Source organism: Pleurodeles waltl, chromosome 8 (assembly GCF_031143425.1).
Source record: "Pleurodeles waltl isolate 20211129_DDA chromosome 8, aPleWal1.hap1.20221129, whole genome shotgun sequence".
NCBI lineage: Eukaryota > Metazoa > Chordata > Amphibia > Caudata > Salamandridae > Pleurodeles > Pleurodeles waltl.
Window position 1 is genome coordinate 792,204,413 of NC_090447.1, and position 21,379 is coordinate 792,225,791.

Genomic DNA, 21,379 nt, shown 5'->3' on the forward strand with positions numbered 1-21,379 from the left:
AGCGGCCGTACGTCATTTATTTTGACCCGCCCACTCCCGGGCGTGAATTTTGCCCGGGAGTATAAATCCGACGCACATGCTTCGGAGTCGATTTTTTAGACGGGAACGCCTGCTTTGCATATAATTAACGCAAAGTAGGTGTCCACGCTAAAAAATGACGCAAACTCCATGGACTTTGGCGCTAGACGCGTCTAACGCCAAAGTATAAATATGGAGTTAGTTTTGCGTCGGAATTGTGTAAAAAAAAACGACGCAATTCCGGCGCAAATGGAGTATAAATATGCCCCTAAGTGCCCCTCTCCTCTGTACAATCTGTCAGCCTTGCTGCAGGTGAGGCCTTCACTTGAGGCGGGATATTTCTACCGAATGTCAACTCATTCAGATAAGAATGTCTCAGGGTCATAGCAATGAATGGGGTAGCAACTGCAGAGGGACTAGGGTCCAGGGTTCATAGAGGCCCTTGTCAACATACTTATGGTGATTTTCACTACCTAAAGTGGAAGTGGAGGACGGTTTTCCTCCATTGCATTAGGCTCTTGACATCCTTGATAAACGACTGGAATGACTGATACAAAGGCCCCGATTTAAGGAGGCCTAGCGCCAAGTAACTACATATTAACGTCATTTTTTTATGCTAATGAGGATTAGATTGCCAAAAACCCTGCACCATATTTACAATGTGGCGCAATGCTTGCATTAGCTACTTTGCTAACCCTTGCGCCACATTATACCTGCGTCAGACATAATGTGTGCAAGGGGGTGTTCCCCCTGTTGGGGGGGGCAGAAAAAATGCCGCAAAAAAATCTAAGAGATTTCTTTGCGTCATTTTTATTGGAAAGAGGCTCCCATTGTTTTCAATGGACCTCTGGGTGCTTTGCAGGATTAGCGTCGGGATTTTTGACGCTAATCCTGCAAAGCGCCTAACTAGCATCAAAGATTATGACGCTAGTTCTCTAAATACCACTATGGTATGCCTTATTTTAAATACGTCACACACATGGTGGCGTTGGGGGGAGTGCTAAGGGCACAAGAAAAGTGGCGCTGCACTAGGTGCAGCACCACTTTTCATAAATCTGGCCCAAAGTATTTTCACAATGGGGTGTAAAATAGAATAGAGCATTAGAGCATTCACTGATGCAGTCTACATGTAATCTTCAGGACACAGACCTGAGTTGCAGTAGGACTGATTTGCCATTAATCCTTCCAAAAATGTAGAAAATAAAAAGTGTGGACTCTGGTAATACCAACATCTGAGGTCGTTAAACTTAATGCAAGACAACTGGTACACTGAAAATATGGTATAAAAATTGAATTCCCACTGCATGAGTGGTGCAAAAATTTAATTTTTGCACTGGATTGTGTCTTTTTTGCATCTTATTCGATGTGCACTGCACTACCTCTGGAGAGTGTAATCTGCTCCCTGATATTTACGGTGCTAATATATAGCAGACAGTGTTCGCAAATCCTATATTGAAACACACGTTATTGCATTTCAAAGGCACTTTCGAAATCTCACTAGTGCTCACCATGTCTTCATGAGCTGGATGACCTGTTCCAAGTGGACATAGAGGCTGCTGGCTCATTGGTTGTCTGAGAAACCATAAGATGACTTCCAATCTTGGCTCCCTCACTTTGGAAAAAACCTGTATGATCCTGAACACATCATACATTTCGTTGTGTCAGTACACATAAATTGCAAGCTCGTTTAAACCAGCATTGAACAGGATGTCAATAAGATTCAGGGGTAGAGAGCATAGTGGTGGTCGAAAGAGGCATGAAATTAAATCAAAGCTAGATAGCCTTGTGATTTGGCAACGTTCGACCACAGTGCCAGCAGGCTCCTGAAAAAGGTTTGGTTCTCAGCACTTAAGCTCAAATTTATGAAGGTCCTAGCGCCAACTATCGCCACATTAGCATCATTTTTGTATGCTAATGTGGAGATAGTGGCAAAAACGCTGCGCTATATTTACAAACTGGCGCAATGCACGCTTTGCGCCACTTTGTAAACACTTGCGCCACATTATGCCTGCACCAGGCATAATGTATGCAAAGGGGGAATTCCCCCGTTAGCGGGCCCACAGAAATGGTGCAGTGGAATCTATGAGATTCCACTGCACCATTTTTAATGACATTCTTAATGCCTGCACAGAGCAGGTGTTAAAAGGAGGAACACCATTATTTATAATGGGCCTATTTGTACATTGCAGGATTGGAGCCAACATTTTTGGCACTAATCCTACAAACTACAACAATAGCATCAAAAATTATGACGCTATTGTCCCTAACCTGTGCCATGGTGTGCGTATGTTAAATATGGCGCACACATGGTGGAGTTAATGGATCGCAATGGGTGGCAAGTAAAGTGGCGCTTTATGACATGAAGCACCACTTTTCTTAAATCTGGACCTTATTCTTTTACAAATTAGGCACTGTCTACTGGCTCCATACATGCCACAGAATCATCAATCCATCCTTCGTGTCCAAACAGTACCTTGCACTCACCATCTACATTTGGGGTGGATTGATGGGTCCGGTAATGCCAAACTGCATAAATTAACACAGGAAAAGTAATTCTAAAACCTCCCATTGTACCACAGGAAAAACCATGTGTCCTATTACTGTATATCGACTTCCATTAACTGTGGGTCATGTCATTGCTATAACCTGGTCATGAGGACAAAAGTCATCAGTGTTAAAATGGATATCAGTTTGGGCATTTCCTGATCTCTTAGTGGAGATCAGAAGCCTGTTGCACAGAGAACTATGCAGCGTTAGCTAGAATGAAGAAATGAGGAGCATGATGGAACATGGTATTAGTGCCAGGGAATTTCAACCATTCCAGTACAAAGACTATGCTTAGAGTGATTTAACACTTTTCCCACTTTGGATGTGTGCTGTACAGTGCAGCACACATGCAAAGTAAGAAATATTTTTAATGCCCGCTTTCAAGTGGCAATTTTTGGCACAAAATCATGTCTACTATTGTTAGTAAATTGGGTTCTGCTTCACAAATCATGGGGCATAGTTACAAAAAAGTGATGCAGTGCAGCACCAAAATTGGCAACACCATGCTGCGTCACTTCAGGGATGTGTTGTATTTACAAAAATAGGGTGCACCCCTGTGTTTCCCCTAGCGCTGAAAGCTCTGTAGTGCTAACACAGGCACCCTAGCACCATAGTGGAAGGATGCCTGCGTTGCAGAGAATTATTGCAGCATGCAGAATGCAGCACACATAGAAAAAGCAAAAATGAGGGGAAATAAAAGTATTTCTCCTCGTTGCGCCATGCTAACACCACCCCTGGGGTGGCATTCGTTTTTGGCGCAGACTCAGATTTACGTTTCCTTGTAAATCTGGGGCAGTGTCAAAACGCAATTGGTGTTGCATGGTTAGGCACACAGGAACACCCATTGCACACCCCTCTGTCGCAGAAAACTGCGTTGGGTGGGCCCATATTTACAAGGCGACTTTAAGCCACAAAATGTGGCTTAGTGCCGCCTTGTGAATATGGTGCAGGCCACATAATGTGATGCTGCAGTGGCACTAGGGGCATTTAAATATGCCCCCATATGTGGTTGCACGGGAACATCCATGGAACAACCATGGAACACCTCCCTTGACGCAGAGTAAAACAAAGCAGTACTGGTTTACATTACTTAAATGCACCACAAAAGAGACTCCACACAGTATAATATGAAAATAAACTGTATTGCATATAAAACATAGACCAAAAACAGAACGCATTAACCAATAATTACTTTGCCAACTAGGCAATTGTCAAACCATCATAGTGCAATAAGATACAGACTTGTAGGTTGCACATGTCATCAATACATCCTACTGGGCACTCTGCCGTCCCTGAAAGAGTATTCATTATTTTGTCAGAATAAATGCGACATACATCTTCACATCAGGGCATAGAATGCAGTAGTTAGAAACGACTGCTGCAAAACATCAAGAAAGCAAACATTACTGTGCTTATGATTCGGCCCCTGAACTAGTACTCGTTATCCTGACCAGTATGAGGTCTACGACATACCTCCATCTCAGAACACAAAATGCTACATCTGATGAATAAGGCATGGAAATCACCCAATACCAACCACAACTGTAATCAACACATAGATATTACGCACCTGCGCTTATAAGTCATGCAGTGAACTATTCACCCAAATGTGGATTATGGGGCCACCTGCCCACCTACAACATTGATTACTGTACTGAGGGACTTAACATGGTTGGGTCCTCTGTTGAGGATTCCCTCCTGTCCCATCCACGGAGCCATAGATGCCTCCCCAAAGGTTTGTCACAAGAGGAGGAGAGAGGGCTCACACACTTTTCACGTCGGTGCTGAGACCTTACCAGGTTCCCCTCATGTAGAATGTTGAACGGCCAATGTGGCTGCTCTGGGCTCTCCCACTAGAGGAATTATGGTACTCTTAGACAAGCTTCCTGGCTTAGGGGCCTCACCTGAAGTGAAGCCCAACACTCTGTTACACTGAGGAGTGCCTGGACCTAAAAGCGCTAGCGAGTAGATCACCAAATGGGGGAAGGAAACTCCATGCATCCTTCCTGTGGCACCGCCCGTTAGCCAGCCACACTTCCCCTCCTGCACGCCATACCGGGTTTAACAGCAGGGGCGTTGCTCTGCTATGGGGCTCCCAGGGCTGGGTAGGTTTGCTCTTCTCTGGGGTTGTTCCTCGCTGCCGGTGACTGTCTCCCTGGCGAGGCCGTGCAGAGGAAACAACAGGTACCCCTCAGATCCTGGGGCCCGAAGGGAAAAGCGCTTGTCATGCACTACTGGTATAGCCATTCTGAGGTGCTGGTCTCCCTAGGCAAGACACTTCCCCCCACAAATCGGGGGGGGAACACAAATAAAAGTATTTCTCCTCATTGCGCCATGCTAACATCACCCCTGGGGTGGCATTCGTTTTTGGCGCTGACTCAGATTTACGTTTCCTTGTAAATCTGGGGCAGTGTCAAAACGCAATTGGTGTTGCATGGTTAGGCACACAGGAACACCCATTGCACACCCCTCTGTCGCAGAAAACTGCGTTGGGTAGGCCCATATTTACAAGGCGACTTTAAGCCACAAAATGTGGCTTAGTTCCGCCTTGTGAATATGGTGCAGGCCACATAATGTGATGCTGCAGTGGCACTAGGGGCATTTAAATATGCCCCCATATGTGGTTGCACGGGAACATCCATGGAACAACCATGGAACACCTCCCTTGACGCAGAGTAAAACAAAGCAGTACTGGTTTACATTACTTAAATGCACCACAAAAGAGACTCCACACAGTATAATATGAAAATAAACTGTATTGCATATAAAACATAGACCAAAAACAGAACGCATTAACCAATAATTACTTTGCCAACTAGGCAATTGTCAAACCATCATAGTGCAATAAGATACAGACTTGTAGGTTGCACATGTCATCAATACATCCTACTGGGCACTCTGCTGTCCCTGAAAGAGTATTCATTATTTTGTCAGAATAAATGCGACATACATCTTCACATCAGGGCATAGGATGCAGTAGTTAGAAACGACTGCTGCAAAACATCAAGAAAGCAAACATTACTGTGCTTATGATTCGGCCCCTGAACTAGTACTCGTTATCCTGACCAGTATGAGGTCTACGACATACCTCCATCTCAGAACACAAACTGCTACATCTGATGAATAAGGCATGGAAATCACCCAATACCACCCACAACTGTAATCAACACATAGATATGACGCACCTGCGCTTATAAGTCATGCAGTGAACTATTCACCCAAATGTGGATTATGGGGCCACCTGCCCACCTACAACATTGATTACTGTACTGAGGGACTTAACATGGTTGGGTCCTCTGTTGAGGATTCCCTCCTGTCCCATCCACGGAGCCATAGATGCCTCCCCAAAGGTTTGTCACAAGAGGAGGAAAGAGGGCTCACACACTTTTCACGTCGGTGCTGAGACCTTACCAGGTTCCCCTCATGTAGAATGTTGAACGGCCAATGTGGCTGCTCTGGGCTCTCCCACTAGAGGAATTATGGTACTCTTAGACAAGCTTCCTGGCTTAGGGGCCTCGCCTGAAGTGAAGCCCAACACTCTGCTACACTGAGGAGTGCCTGGACCTAAAAGCGCTAGCGAGTAGATCACCAAATGGGGGAAGGAAACTCCATGCATCCTTCCTGTGGCACCGCCCGTTAGCCAGCCACACTTCCCCTCCTGCACGCCATACCGGGTTTAACAGCAGGGGCGTTGCTCTGCTATGGGGCTCCCAGGGCTAGGTAGGTTTGCTCTTCTCTGGGGTTGTTCCTCGCTGCCGGTGACTGTCTCCCTGGCGAGGCCGTGCAGAGGAAACAACAGGTACCCCTCAGATCCTGGGGCCCGAAGGGAAAAGCGCTTGTCATGCACTACTGGTATAGCCCATTCTGAGGTGCTGGTCTCCCTAGGCAAGACACTTCCCCCCACAAATCGTGGGGGGGGGAACACAGGGCCTTACCATGTGCTGAACTTGACGTTGTAGGCAAGCCGACTCCGGTCCCACAGCCAGTTCGGGGCTGTCACTGGAATCCTTCAAAATCCTCCAGAAGCAGTGAGAGACACCCACCAGTCTCTTGAGAACACTGGGGAGCATGAGGCACAAGCAGGCAGGCAGCAGACCAGCACACTGGGTTAAGGAAAGTGGCAGAGTCCCTAGCAACCAAGCAGGCCAGCACAACAGGGCAGAATAGTCCAAGAGGTGCTCTTTTCTGGCAGCACAGCAGTCCATTGGTGCAGCAAAAAGAGCCAGCAGCGTCTGGTTATAAGTCCCATGAAGTGTCTAAAATCATAGGGTCACAGCCCCTGTACTTATACTCAAAATGTCTTTGATCTAGGGGGAACTTCAAAAGGACCTTAGAAGTGCAGAACATCCCCTTTCACTCCAAGCCCTGGCTCCAGACATCAGTGGGAGTTAAACAAGCCCTTTGTGTGAGGGCAGGACACAGCCTATACAAATGTAAGTGCACCCCACCTCCCTCTCTCCCAGCCCAGGAAGACCATTCAGTATGCAGATGTAATCCTGTTACACCTTCACCCTCCCTGTGTGATGGCTGTCTGGAAAGTACGCACAAAGCCCAGCTGTCACTATACTCTAGACGTGGATTGGAGTCAGGCTGCAAAGCACAATAGTCATAAGCAAAGTGAAATGTCCACTTTCTAAAAGTGTCATTTTAAAAATAGTAATAAAACATCCACCTACACCAATAAGCAGGATTTCTAACTACCATTCCAAACATACCAAACATACCAAACATGCCCACACTACTCCTCACAGATCAGAGATTACCACTTGAGTACCTTTAAGGGAATTTCCAATCCTGGCCTATGAGAGGAGTAGGCCTCACAGCAGTGAGAAACCAAATAGGCTATTTATCACTACTAGGACATGCCACACAATGCTGGCACATGTCCTACTTTTTTAGCTACACAGCAACCCGTTCAATGGGCTACCCATGGCCTACCTTTGCGGTGACCTACATGTAGTAAAAGGGGAGTTTCAGGCTTGGCAAGTAACTTTAGATACCAAGTCAATGTGGCAGTGAACTGCGCATGCAGGCCCTGCTATATCAGGCGTGAGACAGGTTTGAAAGGCTACCTCTGTGAGAGGTGCAAGCTGTGCTGCAGGCCCACTAGTAGCATTTAATTGACAGGACCTGGGTATAGAGGATACCACTGTACAAGGGACTTCCAGGTAAATTAAATGTGTGAAACAGGTGTAAGCCAATCATGCAATGTTTAAAGGAGAGGGCACATGCACTTTAGCATTGATCACCAGTGTTGAAGTGCCCAGAGTCCCAAAGCCATCAAAAAGAGGGTCAGAAAAACAGGAGGAAGAAGGCAAAATGTTTGAAGATAACCCTTTAAAAAGAGCCAGGTCCAACACAAACCCAAAGTAAAATCTTCGTAAATCTGGACCAAAGCATGAGAGTCAAGGTAAATATGTGCATAATGGTTTCTCTTTAATATATGTTACATCAATGTGATTGATTAATCACTGCCCACTCACTGAGCAACAAGGGTGAATAAATGAGTGTATTGTCAACCCACAGATTTTAGGACAATAGTACGGTTACTTATATTTACTGCCCCCTCCTGTTACTGACTAATGCTCTTTTGCAGGGTTTAGATGAGTCTCTGTTAATCATTCTTGCAGGCATATGAGAGATATTCATATATATTGATTTTTCCATGCCTGTTCTTGGAAAGTTTTAAACTACTAAAACTAAATTGGTGGAATTAAGCTATAATGTGTAGTCTAAACTTGACCGGTAATCGAGATGAGAGTTTGAAAAAATGTCTAATGTGATAATGCTTTGTAAAGCTTCTTTGAAACTGATCAATTATGTCCTAAATTGAAAATTACATTATTTTATAGATTTGTTTGCTTTTTTCTGAATACTTTGGCATTTTGTGTGCGTCAGAAATGTCTGGACAATATTTTGAGAACAGTAAATCTCCGTAAATTTAATAATCCTTTCAAAAATGTCATTTAATGTCCAAAATGAAACAAGGCCGGGACCTGCCAACCTAAGGAAATATCATGCACACGGCCCAAAGTACAGAATCAGTTTGCAGGAAAGGGGGAGAGATATTTGAGAGTTTGGTTATTAGTAAGCAAGATTAGTACCACATACATAATGGTAATGAAGCAAAAAACACATCACCTCTTACTCATCTTGAATTCTTGCAATGACAGGGAATAGTTCAATTTAAGCTAAATTTGCACATAGATCCTTACAAAGTTGTACGAAAGATCAAACTTGTTTTTTTTTGCCAAAACAAAGGAGACTAATATAAAATGAGAACTGTTGAGTATGCAAGAAACCAATTTGATTATAGAACAAATACAAGATCTTGGGCCAGATATATCAAACATTTTTTGCAATTGTAAATTGATATGTATCAAGTCCAATTTCCAATTCAGTCACTTGTTACCGAATCGCGAATTGGATTTGCGACTCCATACCGATTCGGTATTAGGAAGGGGCGTGTCAAGGACGTCCCTTGCAAATACTGAATCTCAGAGATATTTATAATTGGTTTGTGACTGTGAATGCGGTCGCAAAACAATCGCTGTTAGCACCAATTTCAAATTGGTGCTAATCCATTCGCAAAGGGGAAGGAGTCCACAAGGGACTCCTTCCCGTTTGTGAATGCATGCAAAAACATTTTTTAGGCGCAGGCAGTGGTCCATGGAGCATTGCCTAATCTTACAAGATAAAAAGAAAACTTTTCATTTTTCTTTTTTAAACGCATCCTGTTTTCCTTTAAGGAAAACTGGCTGCATTAAAAAAAAAGATTACTTTATATAAAAGCATTCACAGACATGGTGGTTTGCTGAGGCCAGCAAGCCACTATCCCTGTGATCGTAGCCATTCACAATGGGTCGCAAATTGTGACCTACCTCATGAATATTAATGAGGTAGGTCCATTTGCGAGCCCTTGTGAGTCGCTATATGAAACTCCTGGAGATTCAAACATTCCAATAGCGATTACTTAATTGCAATTCGCAAAAAATCACAATTTGGTAATCACTATTGGAAATCATGATACATCTGGCCCCTTAAAACTTGTTTTGATCTCATGTACAATTTGGGAGATGAAGAACTATCTGAAACATGCCTTTTTGAATAATAATAAGATTGGTCTTCAGTTTACATACAAAACCAGAAAAACTGAAATAGAACTCTTAGAAATCAAAGTCTATGTACAAGAGGATGCCTTGGAAACAACAATGTATCAGAAACCCACTTCAACGAACAATGTCTTACATGGGAGCAGCTTTCACACACAAAAATGTGATTAAGAGCATACCTTATGGTGAATTCATAAGAGTGAGAAGAAACTGCTCAAATGACAATGACATTAGGTAACATTTTAAGGATGTGCAACAAAGGTTTGAAAAGCGGGGTTACCCTAAATGGCACATAAAGCAATGGGCAGCGAAAGTGCAAAACCTTCCAAGGATTGAAACATTTATACCAAGAGGAAAAGATGGGTTTGATAAAACCAAGGAACAAATGACAAGAATGATTATGACATACAGCAGAGAACGTAAGGAAATTTATAAAATCTTGGACAAACATTGGAACCTTTTAAAAGGGGATCCAGATGTGGGTCCTTTGATAGGAACACAACCTAACTTTTACTTCAGAAAAGCACCCTCAATTAAGGATAAACTGGTAAAGAGCCATTTCATTGGTGAGAGCAACAAAACCTGGTTGGATAATAACGGTATGGGCTTTGTGAAATGTCTGAAATGAAAAACATGACACATAGGAGAAAATAGGAAGGAAGGACACTTTAGAATGAACATGCAAAATTCACCAAATAAATCACATGTGAGATGACCCATATTGTATACGTATTAAAATGTGATTGTGAGATGAAATATTTGGGCAGTACAATGTGCAAATTAAAGAAATATATATTGGATCATATACGTGCAGTTTGTAATAGGGACCAGAGCTACCCAATGGCAAAACATTGCACACAATATCACAGCAATGATTAAAGAACACTACGTTACTTTGAGATAGCCCATGTACCAATGAACGAAAGGGAGTGAGAGCAAACTTTAGAACTTTGCCAGTTAGAGTCCAAGAATATAGTGAGACTGAGGACCACCTTCCCTTTGGTCTCAAAGCCGATGAAGAGCTATACATATATCTTTGAGACTTTTTCAATAGAGGGAAAACCGCACAGCTAAGATATTTGAAGAATATATAGTAACACTTGGGAACTCTTTTACCTTCCTGTTTTGAAGTTGAGTTGATTTTAAATTCACATGGGTGGTGTTGAACATTGGCACCTCCCTCCACTTTGGGTATGAATAGGACTTGAAGGCAATATTCATGTTTGAGCGTGAGAGGAAGACTGATGGTCGATTAGATTTAGCACTAAACTAGAAGTGCAATATAATGAAGGCAGCAATGCCATCTTGATCTTGTTTTAAATCGCATGGCATTGTCAAATAATGAAATGATCGTAAATGGAATACATAGGCTTTTAGCTAGAGAGGGGGTTGCTATAAAACATGGCACTAAGTTATGTTTCTTTCAATGACGTCTGATAATAGAACTCTTCTATATCGTCATTAAGTATTTAGAAACTAGCTACTGTAGCACTAAGCTATTAATATAATTCAACAGAGACAATTTGGGTATGTTGTATGAAAGCTATATTGTTTCAGTCTCCTTGTGTGTTTACAATACTTTGCCAAATGATGAAATTAATTATTACAAGCGGCGTGAAATAAGAGGTTTTGGTTGATAATATGACACTAAGCTATGATTTTGCAATGTGCATGACAATATCATAATATCTATGTGGTTAGTAAATAGAAAACATATACAGGCTACAAATACCAGCATTCCTTAGGGCTTGACGGACAATATAGTGGAAACTGAGGAGGGACTGCTCTATCCTTAATCAAAATCCTAGTGGTCGAAACGCGTCGGTGGTGGGGGCACTTGTGCTTGACTGAATAAAACATAGCTGAAGAACTGGATCCTGGAGTGCAAATCTTTTTGTTTCTGATTAAATAATATTGGAGGCTTGGCCACAACCCCTGTGTTGGCACCGGCAGTTAGAGCGCGCAGGCTGCAATGTGGCCTTTTGTTGTGATATATATATGTGTGTGTGTGTATATATATATATATATATATATATATATATATATATATATATATATATACATATATATTTCAAGCGCTGCACTCCCGGTGGCTTTAGTTTCCAAATTGTTTAATTGACATCAACATAACACAAAGCCACCAGGATTACAGCGTTTGATTTTGGTGTTTGAAATTTAATTAGGGATAATGGTCATATCTCCACCACTGCACAAACACCAAGAGCATGCTGTTTTTATGACCAGTGTGCCTTGGAATTGTAACATAAACAGCAGTGCCCAGCGTGAAGGGAACTTTTAAACATCTATGTCTCTGCAGAAGAAAACAAATGAGATACTTATCTTTGTGTGTGCATGTGCCACTTGAAGATGAGGATAGCCTGGAAAGATGTGTACTTAAATACGCTTGTGAACTTTTGTAATGGAGGAATCTGGGACTCGCTCATGAAGTACAGTGAACATATGTTCTTGAAAAATGTCCTTCCACTCTGATGCGACCCCAGCAATGATTGGGATCCGGTGGGTTTTCCACTCATGCACTGCATGAAACAACAGTGATTTCCTAATTAAAAAGACTGGGTAAATGGAAGGAGTTGCTTATGAATGGAACTGGTGGTTTTAGAAAGATATATGTTTAATATACAGACTACGTTATGAGAATGAATAATAGAGGTGAAATGAGGAAAAGTGAAAACCTTTTTAGCACTGAGTAGACAGGCGAACCTCTGCACCTTCATATGATTTATGGACACATTTTCACAAAACACACGTGCATAGACACAAGAACTCTAAATTAAATGAGCAACTGAATTGTCAGAATGGACGAAGCATCGACTACCAGTACCCTAATGCCTAGCAGGGTATAAAGGCATGATAGTGGAGATCACATTGCTAACAGACCCAGCCACCACGAACAATGGTTGAAACGCGTTGGTGTTATCCTGATTTCAATTAAACAATTTGGAAACTAAAGCCACCGGGAGCGCACCGTTTGATTTTGGTGTTTGAAATCTAATTAGGGATAATGATAAATGATAGCTTCACAACTCCACCAGCAGCTAAAACGTGCCATTTTTATGATCAGTGTGCTGTGGATATCTATATATATATATATATATATATATATATATATATATATATATATATATATACACACATATATATATATATATATATATATATATATATATTTATATATATATATACATATATAAATATATATATATATATATATATATATATATATATATATATATATATATATATATATATATATATATATATATAAATATTAATATTACCTAGTGGCAGTCACCACTGGATAGTTATAGTTAGGACCTCACTTGTATAGAAGAAGCGTTTTTTCATTTTGCTAATAACTTTGGTGCCATTTTATGAATCTTCCCAACATTTTTAAAAAAAAAACTCTCTTCAGCTACTGTCTGGAAAGTTTCAGGGTGATCCGTCAAGTGGGGGCCAGGAAAAAGGAGGGGGGTCCCAGAATACTTATTCCCCATGCATTTTTTCATAAGAATTTTCAACAGGAATAGTGACCAAATTACTTGACGGATTTACAACAAATTTGGCACAAAATAGCTCTTAGTCCAGAAAGCAACTCTTTTGTTATTTGGTGTAAATCCATTTAGTAGTTTTTGAGAAATTAAAGAAAAATGAAATTTGTAAATATAGAGACGTGAAGGCTTTGCGAACCCTCCCGATCTTGTGCTGAGATCTGATTGGCTGCAAACACTTTAACAAGGAAGGGTTGGCAGCAATCTTGGCTTGGAGAAAAAGGTACAAACATAAGGAAAGGGGCAGGGTAGGGACAGCCTGACCACTTAGCTCAGGTGCCGGGGTCCCAGATTGACACCCCCAGAGAAAAAGCATTTAAAAAAAAAAAATTCACCGCAATTCACGGTGGATCCACGGATCTGGCAAAAATGAAAAAAAAAACAAGATCACCCTCCTGTGCTTGTTTTGTAAACATCCCCCGGGAGGACCAAGTCCCGGGGACATTGAGAAGGAGGGGGATGCACAGGGCCCCCTCCTGGGGCTTTTATTAGCCTCCAGGCCCACAACCTCCCCAGGGCTGTAACATAGTAATGTTTGGGGGGCCACGTGCCCCCCACACCCCAAGGACACCACCTCCCTGGGCAAAGAGTTTGCCTAAAATGGATGAGGCCTGAATGGCCTTCCCAAAAGCCCGGGGACCGCCACCTCCCGGGGACTAACTATGGATTAATGCGGGGGGCCAGTGCGGCCCACATGCAGTTCTGGGATGCCACCTCCCCAGAGCAATGTAACAAAATTAAGGGGGCAGTGCGGCTCCCCTGCAGTTTTCATATTTCTTCTCTGCATGCAAATAAGAAAACAATTCTCCAGCAGGTGGGAAGCTGCTATTAAAAGGAGCTTCTTGCTTGAGGGAGAAATTCTGGGTCCCACAGTGCATAAGGAGCTGGCTAGGACAGTGGGGACCTTCAGTCTCCCCCTGCGGTCCTGTCTCTCTCACTCTCTCTCTGGCTCTCTCTCTCTCTCTCTCTCTCTCTCTCTCTCTCTCTATCTCTCTCTTCAATCCCTTAGTGGGATAGAAGAGAGAGAGAGGGATTGTCATTGTAATGTTCTCTCCATGCAATGACTTCAAACCGCCAAACTAGCAAGATGTTTGGAACGAATGTTACACTTACGTTTGGGAGCAGAGCAGAACCGAGTCACTGCTGGCCTAATGGTCATGGTCTTGTACTGTCACTCGGTAGGCTTAAGGTTCAAATCCTTCTGACTGTTAAAGCTTCCTAGTGATGGAACATCCCTTTTCTTTCTAATCACATGCATAGGTTGACTGTCATAGGTATGTCTGGAAGCATCATAGTAAGGTGTCACCTATGGCCGAAAGGTTAAGGGCACAGACCCTCACACTGAAAGTTGACAGTTCTACTCCAGGTGTGTCCCTGGACATTTTCTTTCTTTAATTTCTTTTAAACTTAAAACATTTAAAAGATTCATACTGAAAGATGATCTCAATCTTTTTAATTGACAAATACATTTGTCTTTTCAATTTGTCCAGAAAAATCCCATTCTAAGTATATCATCCATCAAACCCTAAAAACTCTCTAGCTCTCTCACTCTCTTTCTGTCTCAATTTCCCTTTTTCAATCTCTTTATCTCACTCACACACCGACTCAAACCCTTAGGCACCCACTCACAGACCCACTTAGACACTCATGCACTTACTTAGAGACCCACTAAGACCCTTGTTCACCCACTCACAGGCCCACTCAGAAACTCATGCCCCCACTCATAGACCCACTGAAACCCTCATTAACCCATTCACAGACCCACACCAACCTTGATGCACCCACTAAGACACTGATGCACCCACTCTCACACCCAGACAGCCATTCTCACACCCAGATACACCCTCTCATACTTTCTCACACCCAGAGAGACAGGCTGCGGCCAACTCCTGATGCAGATGGAAAAATGGATGTGAGCAGCGTACGGTTGGGTGAGGGCAGAGGGAGCCATGAATTCTCTAAACCAAGCCCTTCTTTAGCCAAAGTAACATTTCAGGCATTGGAAAAAGTTATTAAAAGAAAACCAGCAAACTGGTGTGAGGCAGATTCACTTAAATAAATACTTTGAAACTGATCGAATCCCTAGGAATACTAGTGATCCAATGAAGATACAGAAATGGGAAGACAACCTTAGAGAAGGATCCAACAATATTATTAGACAGGTTATTGATGTAGTCCAGGAGGAACATGAAAAAGTAAATAGGAAGTTGATGAGATAATTCAGTGAACTGAACAATCTAATTGCGGTGATATTACGAAGAAAAACTTGGAGATCTTAAAGCGGGTGAAAGATGAATATGAGGAGGACTTGATGACAAGAAAAAAACAACAGTTTTGCAGTGATTAAATTGCCTACTGACAAGGCAGGGTCTCCCTTTGTTAAAAAGGTTCGATGGGTCAAAAAAGAGCAACCAATCAGCTCCATTCAAGTCTCCACATGAGAAACAGCTTCCACATCTGGTGTATTCACCCGCAGCAGAAGTAGAAGGAAATGCTTCAAAAATGGGAGTTGATTTTTTTAGCCAAAATTCAAAAATACCATTAGCTAAATGTATTTCCTACAGATACAAGGACCAAGACTCCACAATAACAAGGACGAGGAACTGGACATCAATCAATTGCAGGAGTGACTACCAGGTCTTAATGCAGGGAACAAAAACATTTTTAAAGCAACAAGAACAACTAATAGTAAATCATTCCACAATCATTCTTGAACAGAGTCAATTGGGTGTACAAAATAAAGGCCAGGCATTTCCCCCCAACAGCCCATTGGGATTTATCACAGACTAAGATTGATTTATTCAGATTTACAAATCAGCTAAAATTCAAGCTCTACTTTGCAAATAAACCCCAATCAATCATGAAATTGTTCCCACCCAAACCACTCCAAACAACCAATTGTACAATTCAAGTACCTTACGATATAACCTTAATAACTAATTTAACTAGAATCCCAGCAGATGAGGAGAGGACTCAAAGATTCAGACTGTGCAAGAACTTGACATTGATACTTACTTGAGATACAGCTCAGAGTAACTTCAATCTTAAATTCATGCTTCTTCCAGAATAACCACCTTAAAATAATATTGATCTAGAAACAGAATGTCAAAAATATATGTGGAAAATGACATTTTTACCCAGAAATATCACCTTTAACCAAAGACAAGGATTACATGAGTTATGGCTTTGATCAGAGTTTATAATCAAAGAAGCAGACAAAGGAGGACATATGGTGTTATTACTTAAGGATGATTATTTCAAGGACACCTATTGACAATTGCAGGGCACTACCTATTATGAGAAATTACAAACAAATCCAACAGATAATACCCAAAGGTCACTGAAGGAGAAACTAGAGAGCGGACATGAAAAAGGACAACTCACATGAGAAGAAAAACAGTCCCTTTATAGCACTTACCCTTCAAATGGCCAAACTATATTTGTTACCAAAAATTCACAAGAAGGGAATTCCCCCAAAACAAAGACCTATCAAGGTGGGGATTAACTCTACATGCTCCAGACTGGTGGAATATATTGATGGCCATTTTACAACCTTTCATGACATTGCTTCCATCTTATATTAGGGAAACAACTGATATTCTCTGGAAATCACAGAATATGGACTGGCAAAATAACCTTTTTGCAGCAACTGATGTAGTCAGTCTCTATACTTCTATTAATCATAAAGATGGGATTGTATGGTGGGGTTGGAGATTGTGGCATTTCATACACAGATAACTTGAGTTTTGAGGTTGTTCCAGTAAAAAAACGCTACGCTGGATCGCAATGGTAACGCTAATGTTACAGCTTAGGCTAATTATTACTAGGTAACAATATCGAGCGCAATAGGTAGATTGAAAAGAAATGGAGTCCGTTTTTGATGTTTGTGACTCCGGAAACGGAGAGAGTTATGTTTAGTCTGTCCTTGATTTTTATTTTAGAGGGAGACGCATAAATAGGTGGAAGCTACGTAGCTTCTGTTTGAAATATTGGAGCTTAATAGAACGCTAACACCGTAGCGTACTCGCGTTTCAAGATATACGTCAGGTAAGCGTATGATATATAGGGGCCAGAAATAATTGTAGTACAATAACAAAAAACTTTGTAGGAGTTGTAGAGACAAACATAAAGATTCCTAAATAGTATATTTTTCATATGACTTTTCTAGGAGTATTCAGAACATAAGAGTAACGTATAGAGACACAAGGGAGATATCTATGCATTAGGTGAGTGTAAGCTTAACATTTATTTATTTAAGGAATACATTATGTAAGGATGTTTTGTATAAATAAACATTTTACCTGTGTCCAAGTAGGACATAAGAAATAAAAAGAACAGCTTGTAAAGGAAAATGGATTATATATATTGATCAAGGATTTTGTGAAGGTACGATCAGTTGTAATATGGTATATATAATCTATATTTGTGGATGGGCATCCACTAAGAAATTCACTGTATAAAGGAATGAGGTGGTTTTTATATATGGGATGTGCACATTTTATAATTTGAATTTATTTGGGAAGAGAATTGCATGTATGTTTCGAATCACGAGTCACTACTTTTTATATAAGGTATATGGTTTTAAAAATATTGACAGATACATGACACATTTTGTCACAATTATGGATATGGGATTGATATGGATTCTCACTGCATAATGAGAAATGATCTTGTCACAATCTAAATTGGGAGATGCTCTGATTACATAATAAATGTTTTACATATGGTATGCATATAATACTATTATAGGAAGTCCTGAAGAAGTCCAGGGACACTCCCCGGATGAAACACGTGTTGACAAAGGGACAGACAAAGGGACAAAGACAATGGGATTAAATATAAGGATAAAGGAGAGAATTGCTGGATGAATTGGAAAACCTTTGGATCTACTTACAGAAATTTAATCTGAATTGATAAAAACCATTTTGGTCTGTGGAATTGGGATACATAATTGGAACTGGTGATCATTATTTGTCGACTGTGGAGAGGACATTATAAAATAATTTTTGGATTGTTTTGTGTGGAACATATTTGGGATACAAATTGTGACTGTAGATTGATTTGTATTGTTTTTTTTTTTTTTTTGACTACACTGTATATAATATAGAAATTTATGTGTACTATTGAAATTATATTGATTTTTCAAGGTATTGTTACGTGTGCGAATGTAATTATTTTGGCAGTGACACATGGTCTGTCAACAACATCAGTTTATTCCCTTTAACAAAGTCAAATGATCATAGAGATGTTGGAGTTCTGTCTTATAAATAATGTATTTTGCTTTAACCAGGAATTGTTATGCAGAAACAAAGGGCTGTGATCAGAGCCAAATTTGTTTCATCAAAAGTCTGTATTGTTATGGGTGAGGTGGAGAAATACTGGCTATGGAATAAGAAACTTGAACATCTTATCAAACATGATTATTATGATATGGCAGGGACATAGCCAACCCTTGCAAGCATACATTCAAACCATGAATTTTAACCCTTGGAATATTGAAATTACATACAATACCTCTAATGCTCAAGTGGATTTCCTGGATCTGACTATCTTTAATGATGATGGCTAAATCCATACGACACCTCAGGGAAAAGAAACTGCTCCAAATTCCATACTTACAGCTGACATCTGTCACCCAACAAGTATAATTAAACTGCTCTGAGCAAGAAGAAACTGCAGAAGTATATCCAGCTATGTATTAACTTCTTAGGTAATCAAACCCAAGACCTTATGAGAGAGGATATAGTAAGCACGTACCCAGTACAACTAACCGATTAGTAAAAGAAACTCTCAGGATAACACTATTATAAAACTATCACAGCAGGGACCAAAAGACAAAGATCCAGTATGATTCATAAATAATTTTCACAATTGTAATTTTCATTTTCAGAAAATTCACAAAAAACATTGGCATCTGCTGAGGCTCCACCAAGTACTAAATAATAATGTAATGGATTATTCACAGATGGGCTTTCAGAGAGCCAGAAATCTAAAACAGATCTTCTTACTTCGACCTTGAAAAAAAGCCAAGGCTAAAATCATGGTTTCTTCACTTGCCATAACTGTTCAATTTGTAAATTAGGGATACACAAGAAACATAATATAGTGTTCAGCAATGGATATTACTGTACTATCAATTAGCTAATCAGTTGCAACAGCTCATTTGGAATATATACAATAAAATGTCCTTGTTCAAAGTTTTACATTGGTTGTACCAAGATACCTCTGAAAACTCTTATTCAAGACCATTACTGAAAAATGTGCATACACTATACCAAATTTCCTTTGGATGAACACTTTATAAAAAACCAAGAACATGATAGGAGATTTGATTTTCTTGGTACTGGACAGATCTCAGCAAACCCAAGAGGAGGTAACAAAGAACTGAAAATGGAACAAAGAGGAAAGTCTCTAAATTCTCCAGGCTGAGACTGTTAAATTCGATTTAAATCATGATCATGAAATGCATTATTGGTTTACTCTGAACACTATACTGAGGCCCATCATCCCATACAATATTGACTGTGGGCTAACATGTTTTATATTACAAGTCTATGCATCACAATGTTCTGTCTCACTTAACCATCAGGTATTATATATGAAGTACTCCATTGTGGGACACTTTTAGTTAGAGATTGATAAGGCAAAGAGCATGATATGAATTGAAATGTTCTTTTTCATCAAATACATTTTTATTATATTGAATGTTGTTTATTGTGGGAAGCAATCTATAAAAAATCGATCAAGTAGTGTTTTTCATTTTAATGTTTGTTTTTATGTATTTAGTTAGAAAACAATTTGATTTGTCTCAGTACAAATATTAATTAGAAATTATTCAGATACTGTAGTTAAAATCTTTATTTATGGTACCACACAATCAGGAGTTGGCTGCACATTTGTGCACGTTTCAGAGAGACAGGGGGAGCTATGATATGCTTTGTGGAATTAAAATCTTGATTTTATGACAAGACCGGAGGCTCCTATTATGCATTTCTTTTCTTACTTTAATAAATAGCAGCAGTCAAGAAACATACTACGATTCCCAGAAGGCTAAAACACAACGGCCAATGGGAATAGAAATGTAGTCCAAACAGTGTACACCAATCACAAGTATGCAGAGGCATTGTGACATCACTTGACTGCGAACAGCCCTCTTTTCTTGCTGCTTGCAGTCAAGCTAAGTACCATTTCATCTTGTCTCCGTGTAATTTATCTAATTTTACTACTCTATATATATATAATTGCAATTTTACTTGTGTTGACCTCGCGCTTAGCAAACGCGCTCTTTACCCGTGTATTTTCCTTTTGAACAGTCGGCATGTTGCCGCATTCCTTGTAGCGCCCTCCCGCTCCCCTAACCGTCTTCGAATTACTTCTGCGCGCGAGCGCGCGCTTCCTTCATTTTACCGGGTTTCCTCAACGTCAGTTATTCTCTTCGCGTTGAGGAAACCCGGCGTCCCGAACAGCGCGTCTCCTCACCGCAGCTCCCGGCAGTTATAAATAGCCATTTTCAGCGCTTGTGTTGAGCGCTCGGCTTTTCCTTCAGTAATTCTTACCACCTGCCTTCACACAGGAGCCCCAGTCCTCCTCCTCCTGTGTTCCCCTTGTCTCTGGCAGCATTAGCGACGCCCACAGGCAGAGCTTCTCCTTTTTCCTGGTTTTGTTAACCCTTCTCCTCCCTGTTTTTTCTTAGCTTCATTATAGATTCAGATAATTCTCCTTCTATGGAAGTTGAGGATATCAGGCACGAGTTGTCTGCATTTATCAAAACTTCTGTTCAGCAAGCAGTTTCTTCCTCTATGCAGAAAATTTCTAAGAATTTAGAACTTTCCTTCTCTGACATGATATCTAGGTCCATGTCGGCCCAGCCTGCGGGGGAATGCAGTCAGCGCCTTTCTCCCATAAAAAATCCCCAAAAATCAAAAAAATTGGCGCAAAAGAAAAGTGAGTCTTCCTCACACGTGGCAGAGGATGCGGTTCCTCAAAAGGCTCCCTCCAAGGAGTATAAACATTTGGACATTGGGAAACCTACCTCAAAGTTAAATTTAAAACATAAATCCAAGCAAAAACATGTTATTGCTCCTTTGATAATTTCGTCTATCCCTGATACGGATGACGACCTTCCTGACCCTG

The 21,379-nt window shown here is 40.8% G+C and overlaps 1 protein-coding gene across 13 annotated transcripts in view; it reads right to left on the reverse strand.

Annotated features, from left to right (window-relative positions):
• HTR1F (5-hydroxytryptamine receptor 1F) overlaps positions 1–21,379 on the reverse strand; it is a 2,610,837-nt gene that overhangs the window by 957,388 nt on the left and 1,632,070 nt on the right. The window contains exon 1 of one of the 13 annotated variants that reach the window (XM_069205050.1): positions 16,262–16,282. The exons of the other annotated variants lie outside the window; for them this stretch is intronic. The gene's annotated coding sequence lies outside the window, so the exon portion shown is untranslated. Of the gene's footprint in view, positions 1–16,261; positions 16,283–21,379 lie in introns of those variants that run through there. 13 annotated transcript variants of the gene reach the window in all.